This window comes from Puntigrus tetrazona, unplaced genomic scaffold, assembly GCF_018831695.1.
Source record: "Puntigrus tetrazona isolate hp1 unplaced genomic scaffold, ASM1883169v1 S000000499, whole genome shotgun sequence".
NCBI lineage: Eukaryota > Metazoa > Chordata > Actinopteri > Cypriniformes > Cyprinidae > Puntigrus > Puntigrus tetrazona.
Window position 1 is genome coordinate 140,535 of NW_025048139.1, and position 12,546 is coordinate 153,080.

The following is a 12,546-nucleotide window of genomic DNA, read 5'->3' on the forward strand; positions in this document are numbered from 1 at the left end:
CGACGACCATATAAAAACCCCTGAATAGTGGTGAGGGGGAGTGCTGTCTATAGAGTGGTTCTGTGTGGACCTTAGACAGACTCGGCTTGTATTGATCAATAAAAGTCTGAATTTTTGCTATCAAAACCTAATGCTCGGAGTCTTCTTTAATCCGAGGAATCCACAACACCGTCTGTTCTGTTCTCTTGTTTTCTGTCAATGTCTGTTATTTCCAGTTTGACTCCTCCTTTCAGGTCTTCTTCCAAAGAGTCGCTACAGAATGACCATCGGTGAGGTGGCCGAGTGGTTAAGGCGATGGACTGCTAATCCATTGTGCTCTGCATGTGTGGGTTTGAATCCCATCCTCGTTGCTTGATGTCTTTTCAGGTGGCCAACCCAGAGCTCTGCAGCTTTGTTTTCTGACACAGGCCATTCACTTCTTTGTGTGCCCTACTAACGAGCTGATGATAAGGGGCGTGTCCGGATTGGACTGCTTAGCCGTTTTGCTCTACACGCGTGGGTTTGGAAGACCATCCTCACCGGTCAATTCTTGTCCAATTCTTTTTAGAATCCAATCTGGCAAACACCATCGCTTTACACCTTTCGTTCATCTTCCTTGTCCGATACGCTCAATGCAGTTCCTCGGCTGCACAAAGGTCAAAAACCTGCACGTGATTAAAAAAAGAGAAGAGAAAGAAGAAGAGCTTATCCTTTTCAAACAAACGCTAAGCCTCCGGAGAGGCTGGCAAAAATTGGCAAGGCTGACTGTATTCATTTAAGTCATCCCGGCGAGGTATTGGGTAAAGTTTTTAACCAGCAATGATCGCGCCTCGGATGAGCCTCATAGACTACAATATTGCCTCTGCGAAAGAATGCCCACGAGGTGCGCAACCTCTCCAGCCCACCTAAGTGGGCGTGGACCGACAGGGTGGTAACAAGCTTCAAACTGCCACGCAGTCAGCCTTCTGGCCTGAGGGGCTGCACGGAGTGTCTGCTAACCCAGAGGACCCAGTATTCATCGCAGCTCAGTCGCAGTATTACCTCCCGCATCCACCCTACCATTTACAACACGTTACGCTGGATCCCGGTCTGCTCGTCTCAGCGTGGGAGCGCTTGCTTTTAAAATCGTTCCCCATCTCCTTTGCCCTAGAGATATTTCACCACAACCCAGCTGCAGTTCTTACATGTATTTTTCCTGCCACCCCTTGTTTTGAGAAAGGCAGAGGCCACGCCCCCCTTTGCAATAGGTCTCCGGTGCCATGGACAGGTGTGTCCAGCCCCTTGCCTCAGCGGACGCTGCCGTGTACTGTATTGCACCCCAGTACAGCGCGGTATGCGAGGTGTCGAGACGGCTCGATGGGCCCTACCACCTTGGCGAGAGCTCGCAGGGACCCGAAGGGTACACATACCTGGAGTACACATACCTGGGTGCACATCCCATACAGCAACGACCAAAGAAGGGAGTTTTTGTCATGATAGTAGTTAAGCACAAGCAATTAAACACAAATAATTCTCTGGCAAGAAGACATCTGCCTACTGCCCGGGATCAAACCAGGGACCTTTAGATCTTCCATCTAACGCTCTCTCAACTGAGCTATTTCAGCCACATTGTGGATTTCCATCACTTTGTCAGAAGATCAAATCTGAACTCCGTGTTCACCAAATATGGCTGCCCCGTACTGGGGTCGAACCCACGTCCTTGGCGTTATTAGCATCACACTCTAACCAATTGAGCTAACCGGCCTGTCTTTGGCAGTTTGTCTGCCCACTTGATGCTTGCCGGGGATCCTGGGTGACAAAACAGCTTCGAAAGTAAGCCCTTCTAAGGGCGCATCCAGGATTTGAACCCGCGACCTCTCGCACCCAAAGCGAGAATCATACCTCCGTTATTGGCAATTGCAGCAAGAGGGCTCAAGAGACATTGCAGTTTAATGCTGATGGGAACATCTACAACAAAGAACGTGAGGCTGAAGGCTACACTGCAGCTCTGGTACAGTTAATTCTGTTTTCATAAAGTCCAAGGTCTGTAATGCTTCCCTCCTCAAGATAACGCTCACACTTGTTTCAGTTGAGTTTAAAAGTTTCAATTTTTTTGGGGAACACTCGCCCCTCACGCAACCAGTAAATAGCTCTCAGGTTTTGCTGAGATTTAAACTCATACAGCTAGATTCAGATCCCTGATTGCTAACCTTTACAACGTGGAACCAAGCGACCTCAGTAGGGTGCCTGCACTTTTTTTGGCAAGGTAGAAATGGTTGGAAACCTGCAAGCTTCAGAACTGTGCCCAAACGATACACCAAGGAATCCACTGCCGAAATCCAAGATCAAACTAGAGACCTTCAGATCTTCAGCCTATCTAAGCTATGGCCAGAGCGGCTCTTTATAAGGTGACCTGAAAGGATGAGTCAAAATAGAAATAACAGACATTGACAGAAAACAAGCACTGTCACGCAATTGAGTCAAAGCAGACTGCTGCTTCTCATAGAGCTGCTGGCGGGCTCGTCCGGGAAAAGAGAGTTATGTAATCAGGACCATTTTATTATTTTTCAAATAGTCATAGCCAATTATTTATTGCAAAAACAACAGAAAGAACAGAACAATACACATGAACAAACCTTAAAAATATCCACGACACTTGTGCATTCAAAACAAAACTATACACATAAATAAAATGTCTTGTGCATTCTTTCAACATAAATAAAACTAAATATAAATAAAAATCAAAATAAATGCCAAGTTAAGTTACCATGCCTCTCAGAAAAAAAAACTAACAAAAACAAAGCTATACAGATTAATAAATCTTTTTATATTCTTTACACATAAATAAACATCTTAAATAAATAAAAAGTTTCCATTTCTCTTCTGTAAAAAAAGAAAAAAAAACTATACACATAAATAAACATCTTAAATAAATAAAAAGTTTCCATTTCCTTTTTGGTAAAAAAAGAAAAAAAAAACTATACACATAAATAAACATCTTACATAAATAAAAAGTTTGAATTTCTCTTTGATAAAAAAATTAAAATAAAACTATACACATAAATAAAACCTTCTTTAAAGTTAATTTTTTTTATTTAGTTTTTTTTATATTCTCCATCCACTGCTCCTTTGGTAGTGTCTCTACAGAGGGGCAGTATATAATGCCCTTGTATTGGCTGTGCCCAGTCTCCACTGTCCTGTACTCTGCGGGTCAGTTTTCTAACTGGAGCACGAGCTGGAGCAGGAGGCCCTGTTAGTCCCTGCGAGGCCAATGGAGCCAGCATCACCAGCTGAGCACCTGGGAGTGGAGCAGGTAAGGAGGTAGGAGTCGCAGAGGGATTTGAGGTATCTCCGCTGCAGCGATGTTTTTTCACCCTCTTGTTGTGCCACTGAACCAGCGTGGTGTGGCTCACATTCACCAGCTGCAAGGTGGTCTGTTGCATAACGGCGGCATTGGTCAGAATGCGCTGCCTGGTTTTTTTATAGTCCTCCAAGATGAGGTCTCACCTCGACACTGTGCCAACCCCCTTCTTCTTTGGGCTTTTGTGAATGTGTTGACATATGGCAGGTCAATGAGGTGAAATAAGGAAACTTGAATGTTCCTGACCTGCTGGTTGGTGAGGATCAGCGATGACGGATTCTTAAGCTCCACCAGATACTCCGCCAGGCTGTCCACTCTGTCCATGCCTGGCACACCAGCACTATCTAAAGCCTGAGGAAAAAAAGACAGAAACGAGCAATATTATGACAGTTAAGTCTATACAGTTAAGTTGGACAAAAAACAAATACATATATACACATTTCTAGATGTGATTTTGTTGACAAGCATCAAGTTCAGATAGTATAAAGAAGCTTCAGATCATCTTAAACTCTTTGTTTAACTTTTCCTAGCATAACAGTTCATAATCTATATTTGATATTTGTAATACAAATGTTAAAATGTTTTGTCCTTTAACTAATTATAATAAATATTTAACAAATAAAACTATTTTATTGGCAAAACATAAATGCAATGATTTCCTGATAGAACAGAATAGAATAGAGTGTAAGAAAATATTAGGGAATACCCGTATGTTGGTAGAAAGGCTTCATTTATATATAATGTCATAAGCAATCCAAATCAGTCTGAGTGCACATATAACAAGGTATTTACATACCACAGATTCTGATGTGGCTGACATGGAGGACGCAGCAGGCTGAATAAATGAAGCCGCAGCCAAGGTGGAGGAGGCAGCTGGCTGGAAGGTGGAGGCAGAAACAGGCTGGACGGTGGAGGCAGAAGCAGGCTTGGGTCATCGTTAAGACTTGACTGAGTAATGTCATCTATTTGTACTTCCCCGAAGCCCTCATCCTCTTCGTCCACGCCTTCATCCACATCCTCCAACAGGTTTTCTGTTTCCTCTGAGTCAGGGTCCACTATCAGGGTCTGTCCAGTCTGACTGAGCAGGTAGTCAACACCAAGCAGCTCCCCTATAAAAAAATAAAAAAATAAATAAAAAGGACACACACATACAGGATTAGTAAAAATTTTGAACACATTACTATTTTTTATGTTTTTGAAAGACGTTTTACGTGGTCAGGTTCAGCGATGAGAATAATAAAAGCAAAGACTCAGACAGTGAAAACCCACAAACCAAAAGGTGTTGACACAGTGGGTCATTTCCCCGGCGTACGTGAGAAGGGACGCTGGCTTGCTGGTCACTGATGCAGCTGCCCTGTCCTGATTCCACCTGTTCAGGCCTTCCAGCAGGTAGAGCTGAAAATTCAGCGCATTTGCACTGGTTCCTAGAAGAGGAAAAACATCATACACATAAAAATTACAAGCCTTTCGATATGAATAACAGAACTTAAAACATTACACATGTGAGACACCGACCTGGAATGAACCTGTTTAAGTGGCAGTGGAAGGACTCAAGGGACGTTGACCCTCTGGCACAACGATACCTGGTCAGGATGACCCCCGCCTTTGTGGTGGTGCCGATCTCTGTGTACAGAGGCACACCCGGCACCTGACATGCCGTTTCTGCACACGCCAGATGTGCTCCATGCGCACCTCATCTAGAAGTGGCACACCCATAAGGTCCCTACCGTTTGCACCCCCCAGGTCCTGCAGCAGCCTCTCCGTGAGGCTTATGGTGGCCTCTTCACCTCGTGTCCTCCTGCGGCAGTAAAGGCTCAGCTCCTTTTTACTGATGCTTCTGTCCACCAGGATGTCAGTAATAGCTGGCAAACCTTCCGCCATCAGCTGTTTCCTCTTTGCCTGCCGCAAACAGACTGAGGTCTCCAGCGTCCCACTCAAAAATGCAGGCTGACAGGCATCCCATGAAGGTGGGATAGAGGGGATGGGCATCGGTGGTGCAGCCCACGACCAGCCTCCTCATGAAGTGCCAGATGTCCAGCCGTATGTGAAGGTCTGGCCACTCCCCAAACCTGGTCTGCAGCTTGCTTGTTACTCCATCACTCACGCAGCAGCCACAGTCCACATAAAGCAGCACTGGTGGTGGAATGGCAGCCTTACGGAAGCGCTCCATTACACCAGCCACCATTCTGCTCAGTCCTGGCCCCTCTTGCACTGACAGCACACTGGTCACTATCTGGCGAACCTCATTTCCAATGGAGGTTACCCAGAGTGCTGTCCCCCGTCCATGGCCGGCCAGCTTCTTTGTGATCTGAAATTTACAAATGTAACAAGACTTTTATGATGTGACAACAATGAACAATAATAATAATAATGTCTTTCTGATGGTATATATTTATATAAAGGAACACTACAGAATGGAATTTTTTTACGTTACCTTTTTTGTGGAATCCATCTTTTGTGGAATCCATCTTTTGTTGCCAAAGATGGATGTGATGCTGGCTTTTATATACGCAATTCTGGAGAGGATATCCATGCCGTATACTGACAGCAGCCAATGACTGGTGGGAATGTCGATTGGCTCTGGAGGCTCCTGGCAGACCACCGGATACAGGCTGGGTCGATCGACAAAGTCAGCACACTCCCCAAGATAGTGTGCCAGCCGATTCAGCCATTCCTCTCCATGGTTCTCTTTCAACTGAAGCACCAATCGAGCTGGACTGTTGCCTAGTGTCCGGTCCAGAAGCTGCGTGAAATGCTGCGTAACATCCAGACACGTGTCAAGGCAGACTTCCTTGAGTTCCTGATTTAACCTAGTTGGAGATAAAAGCCTTCTTAGAGTGAAAAACCTTTTATGTGGGGGCCATTTCTATACAGATAGCAATAAAACCTGTGCCTGTTTCCACCCGGGGACCTTTCGCATGTGAGGCAAACGTGATAACCACTACATTACAGAAACTTGTTCTTTTTTCTCTACCATGATTTACCTGGAACGTTGCAAAGACTTTAGGAATTCTCGCAAAACAAGAAGCAATGTTTCTGCTCGGTTACAAACAGAGGACCTTTTGCGTGTGAGGTTAACGTGATGACCACTACACTACAGAATCTCCTGGAGCTTTACTTGTGCTCTTCCACCATGATAGCAGATTGAAAAGCTGCTTGAAATCCACACGCGTTTCACCTCCTTAAGTTCACAGCAGGAGCTCCAGAAGTGTTTTTGAGAATCCACAGTGGTCATTTATTTTGTGCTTTGTAGAACATTACTTGAATATTAGCACAGACTCTGCTGGCCTGGCAGTTACCACAGCCTAGAGTGACTCAATATTTTTCTTCACACCTGTAAAGAAAGACCTTCACAGATTAGAGCGGCAAAAAAACCTTAAACCTTTGCTCTGTCAGGGAAAATTGGACAGCTTCACAGCAGATTGACAAGGCAGACTTCCTTGAGTTCCTGCTTTAACCTACTCAGAGTTATAAGCCATCGTAGCGTGAAAAACCTTTTATAAGGTGGCCATTTCTTTACAGAAACTACTGGAGCTTGTGCTGTGCTCTGTCAGGGAAAATTGGACAACTTCACAGCAAATTGACAAGCTGCGTGAAATCCACACACGTGTCAAGGCAGACTTCCTTGAGATCCTGCTCAAGTTAAAAGCCTTTGTAGCGTGAAAAACCTTTTATCAGGTGGCCATTTCTTTACAGAAAATACTGGAGCTTGTGCTGTGCTCTGTCAGGGAAAATTGGACACCTTCACAGCAAATTGACAAGCTGCGTGAAATCCAGACACCTGTCAAGGCAGACTTCCTTGAGTTCCTGCTCTAACCTACTTCGAGATAAAAGCCTTCATAGAGTGAAAAACCTTTTATCTGGGGGCCATTTCTTTACAGAAAATACTGGAGCTTGTGCTGTGCTCTGTCAGGTAAAATTGGACACCTTCACAGCAAATTGACAAGCTGCGTGAAATCCAGACACGTGTCAAGGCAGACTTCCTTGAGTCCCTGCTCTAACCTACTTGGAGATAAAAGCCTTCTTAGAGTGAAAAACCTTTTATATGGGGGCCATTTCTTTACAGAGAATACTGGAGCTTGTGTTGTGCTCTGTCAGGGAAAATTGGACACCTTCACAGCAAATTGACAAGCTGTGTGAAATCCAGACACGTGTCAAGGCAGACTTCCTTGAGTTCCTGCTCTAACCTACTTGGAAAGTCTTCTTAGAGTGAAAAACCTTTTGTCTGGGGGCCATTTCTTTACAGATAGCAATAAAGACTCTGCCTGTTTCCACCCGGGGACCTTTCGCGTGTAGGGCGAACGTGATAACCAGTACACTATGGAAACTTGTTGTTCTTTCTCTACCATGATTTACCTGGAACGTCGCAAAGACTTTAGGAATTCTCGCAAAACAAGAAGCTATAGTTCTGTAAAGAAATGTTAGGCAAACGTGATGACCACTACACTACAGAATCTCCTGGAGCTTTACTTGTGCTCTGTCAGGGAAAATTACACACCATTAGAGCAGATTGACAAGCTGCGTGAAATCCACACACGTGTCAAGGCAGACTTCTTTGAGTTCCTGCTTTAACCTACTCAGAGTTAAAAGCCTTGTAGCGTGAAAACACTTTTATCAGGTGGCCATTTCTATACAGAAAATACTGGAGCTTTTGCTGTGCTCTGTCAGGGAAAATTGGACACCTTCACAGCAAATTGACAAGCTGCGTTAAATCCACAAACGTGTCAATGCAGACTTCCTTGAGTTCCTGCTCTAACCTACTTGGAGATAAAAGCCTTCTTAGAGTGAAAAACCTTTTATCTGGGGGCCATTTCTTTACAGAAAATACTGGAGCTTGTGCTGTGCTCTGTCAGGGAAAATTGGACAGCTTCACAGCAGATTGACAAGGCAAACTTCCTAGAGTTCCTGCTTTAACCTACTCAGAGTTATAAGCCTTCGTAGCGTGAAAAATCTTTTATCAGGTGGCCATTTCTTTACAGAAACTACTGGAGCTTGTGCTGTGCTCTTTCAAAGAAAATTGGACACCTTCACAGCAAATTGACAAGCTGTGTGAAATCCACACACGTGTCAATGCAGACTTCCTTGAGTTCCTGCTCTAACCTACTATGAGATAAAAGGCTTCTTAGAGTGAAAAACCTTTTATCTGGGGGCCATTTTTTTTAACAGAAAATACTGGAGCTTGTGCTGTGCTCTCTCAGGGAAAATTGGACAGCTTCACAGCAGATTGACAAGGCAAACTTCCTAGAGTTCCTGCTTTAACCTACTCAGAGTTATAAGCCTTCGTAGCGTGAAAAATCTTTTATCAGGTGGCCATTTCTTTACAGAAACTACTGGAGCTTGTGCTGTGCTCTTTCAAAGAAAATTGGACACCTTCACAGCAAATTGACAAGCTGTGTGAAATCCACACACGTGTCAATGCAGACTTCCTTGAGTTCCTGCTCTAACCTACTATGAGATAAAAGCCTTCTTAGAGTGAAAAACCTTTTATCTGGGGGCCATTTTTTTACAGAAAATACTGGAGCTTGTGCTGTGCTCTGTCAGGGAAAATTGGACAGCTTCACAGCAGATTGACAAGGCAGACTTCTTTGAGTTCCTGCTCAGGGACCTTTCGCGTGTGAGTCGAACGTGATAACCACTAAACTATGGAAACTTTTACTCTTTCTCTACCATGATTTACCTGGAACGTCGCAAAGACTTTAGGAACTCTCGCAAAACAAGAAGCTATGTTTCTGTAAAGAAATGTTAGGCAAACGCGATGACCACTACACTACAGAAACTCCTGGAGCTTTACTTGTGCTCTGTCAGGGAAAATTACACACCATTATAGCAGATTGACAAGCTGCGTGAAATCCACACGCGTTTCACTGTTTCAAAAATTGGACAGCTTCACAGCAGACTGACAAGGCAGACATCCTTGAGTTCCTGCTCTAACCTACTTGGAGATAAATGCCTTCTTAGAGTGAAAAACCTTTTATCTGGGGGCCATTTCTTTACAGAAACTACTGGAGCTTGTGCTGTGCTCTGTCAGGGAAAATTGGACACCTTCACAGCAAATTGACAAGCTGCGTGAAATCCAGACACGTGTCAAGGCAGACTTCCTTGAGTTCCTGCTCTAACCTACTTGGAGATAAAAGCCTTCTTAAAGTGAAAAACCTTTTATCAGTTGGCCATTTCTTTCCCGAAAATACTGGAGCTTGTGCTGTGCTCTGTCAGGGAAAAATGGACAGCTTCACAGGAGATTGACAAGGCAGACTTTCTTGAGTTCCTGCTTTAACCTACTCAGACTTAAAAGCCTTTGTAGTGTGAAAGACCTTTTATCAGGTGGCCATTTCTTTACAGAAACTACTGGAGCTTGTGCTGTGCTCTATCAGGGAAAATTGGACACCTTCACAGCAAATTGACAAGCTGCGTGAAATCAAGACACGTGAAATTGGACAGCTTCACAGCAGATTGACGAGGCAGACTTCCTTGAGTTCCTGCTCTAACATACTTGGAGATAAAAGCCTTCTTAAAGTGAAAGGCCATTTCTTTACAGAAAATACTGGAGCTTGTGCTGTGCTCTGTCAGGGAAAATTGGACAGCTTCACAGCAGATTGACAAGGCAGACTTCCTAGAGTTCCTGCTTTAACCTACTTGGAGTTAAAAGCCTTTGTAGCGTGAAAGACCTTTTATTAGGTGGCCATTTCTTTACAGAAACTACTGGAGCTTGTGCTGTGCTCTGTCAGGGAAAATTGGACAGCTTCACAGCAGATTGACGAGGCAGACTTCCTTGAGTTCCTGCTCTAACATACTTGGAGATAAAAGCCTTCTTAAAGTGAAAGGCCATTTCTTTACAGAAACTACTGGAGCTTGTGCTGTGCTCTGTCAGGGAAAATTGGACACCTTCACAGCAAATTGACAAGCTGCGTGAAATCCAGACACGTGTCAAGGCAGACTTCCTTGAGTTCCTGCTCTTACCTACTTGGAGATAAAAGCCTTCTTAAAGTGAAAAACCCTTTATCAGGTGGCCATTTCTTTACAGAAAATACTGGAGCTTGTGCTGTGCTCTGTCAGGGAAAATTGGACACCTTCACAGCAGATTGACAAGCTGCGTGAAATCCACACACGTGTCAAGGCAGACTTCCTTGAGTTCCTGCTTTAACCTACTCAGAGTTACAAGCCTTGTAGCGTAAAAAACCTTTTATCAGGTGGCCATTTCTTTACAGAAAATACTGGAGCTTGTGCTGTGCTCTGTCAGGGAAAATTGGACAGCTTCACAGCAGATTAACAAGGCAGACTTCCTTGAGTTCCTGCTTTAACCTACTCAGAGTTAAAAGCCTTTGTAGCTTGAAAAACCTTTTATCAGGAGGCCATTTCTTTACAGAAACTACTGGAGCTTGTGCTGTGCTCTGTCAGGGAAAATTGGACAGCTTCACAGCAGATTGACAAGGCAGACTTCCTTGAGTTCCTTCTTTAACCTACTATGAGATAAAAGCCTTCTTAGAGTGAAAAACCTTTTATCTGGGGGCCATTTCTTTACAGAAAATACTGGAGCTTGTGCTGTGCTCTGTCAGGGAAAATTGGACACCTTCACAGCAAATTGACAAGCTGCGTGAATTCCAGACACGTGTAAAGGCAGACTTCCTTGAGTTCCTGCTCTAACCTACTTGGAAAGCCTTCTTAGAGCGAAAAACCTTTTATCTGGGGGCCATTTCTTTACAGATAGCAATAAAGACTGCGCCTGTTTCCACCCGGCTTCGAACCTTGGACCTTTCGCGAGTGAGGCGTACATGATAACCACTACACTATGGAAACTTGTTGCTCTTTATCTACAATGATTTACCTGGAACGTCGCAAAGACTTTAGGAATTCTCGCAAAACAAGAAGCTATGTTTCTGTAAAGAAATGTTAGGCAAACGCGATGACCACTACACTACAGAATCTCCTGGAGCTTTACTTGTGCTCTGTCAGGGAAAATTACACACCATTATAGCAGATTGACAAGCTGCGTAAAATCCACACGCGTTTCACTGTTTCAAAAATTGGACAGCTTCACAGCAGATTGAGCGTGAAAAACCTTTTATCAGGTGGCCATTTCTTTACAGAAAATACTGGAGCTTGTGCTGTGCTCTTTCAGGAAAAATTGGACAGCTTCACAGCAGATTGACAAGGCAGACTTCCTTGAGTTCCTGCTCTAAACTACTTGGAGATAAAAGCCTTCTTAGAGTGAAAAACCTTTTATCTGGGGGCCATTTCTTTACAGAAAATACTGGAGCTTATGCTGTGCTCTGTCAGGGAAAATTGGACAGCTTCACAGCAAATTGACAAGCTGCGTGAAATCCACACACGTGTCAAGGCAGAATTCCTTGAGTTCCTGCTCTAACCTACTTGGAGATAAAAGCCTTCTTAAAGTGAAAAACCTTTTATCAGGTGGCCATTTCTTTACAGAAAATACTGGAGCTTGTGCTGTGCTCTGTCAGGGAAAATTGGACACCTTCACAGCAGATTGACAAGGCAGACTTCCTTGAGTTCCTGCTCTAACCTACTTGGAGATAAAAGCCTTCTTAGAGTGAAAAAACTTTTATCTGGGGGCCATTTCTTTACAGAAACTACTGGAGCTTGTGCTGTGCTCTGTCAGGGAAAATTGGACACCTTCACAGCAAATTGACAAGCTGCGTGAAATCCACACACGTTTCAAGGCAGACTTCCTTGAGTTCCTGCTCTAACCTACTTGGAGATAAAAGCCTTCTTAGAGTGAAAAAACTTTTATCTGGGGGCCATTTCTTTACAAAAACTACTGGAGCTTGTGCTGTGCTCTGTCAGGGAAAATTGGACAGCTTCACAGCAGATTGACAAGGCAGACTTCCTTGAGTTCCTTCTTTAACCTACTATGAGATAAAAGCCTTCTTAGAGTGAAAAACCTTTTATCTGGGGGCCATTTCTTTACAGATAACAATAAAGACTGTGCCTGTTTCCACCCGGTTTTGAACCGGGGTCCTTTCGCGTGTGAGGCAAACGTGATAATCACTACACTACGGAAACTTGTTCTTTGTTCTCTACCATGATTTACCTGGAACGTCGCAAAGACTTTAGGAATTCTCGCAAGACAAGAAGCAATGTTTCTACTCGTTTTTGAACCGAGGCCCTTTTGCGCGTTAGGCGAACGTGATGACCATTACACTACAGAAACTCGTGGAGCTTTACTTGTGTTCTGTCAGGGAAAATTACACACCATTATAGCAGATTGA

General features: G+C 44.1%; 3 non-coding genes across 3 annotated transcripts; 1 reads left to right on the plus strand and 2 right to left on the minus strand.

Annotated features, from left to right (window-relative positions):
- The first annotated feature begins 268 nt into the window (after window positions 1-268).
- Window positions 269-350, plus strand: trnas-gcu. The gene has a single exon. It is a non-coding gene; the product is annotated as a tRNA-Ser (tRNA).
- Window positions 351-709: 359 nt separating this feature from the next.
- LOC122334197 lies at window positions 710-853 on the minus strand. Its single transcript, XR_006248729.1, has one exon. It is a non-coding gene; the product is annotated as a U4 spliceosomal RNA (small nuclear RNA).
- Window positions 854-12,267: 11,414 nt separating this feature from the next.
- On the minus strand, window positions 12,268-12,340 carry trnav-cac. Its single transcript has one exon. It is a non-coding gene; the product is annotated as a tRNA-Val (tRNA).
- Window positions 12,341-12,546: the final 206 nt, after the last annotated feature.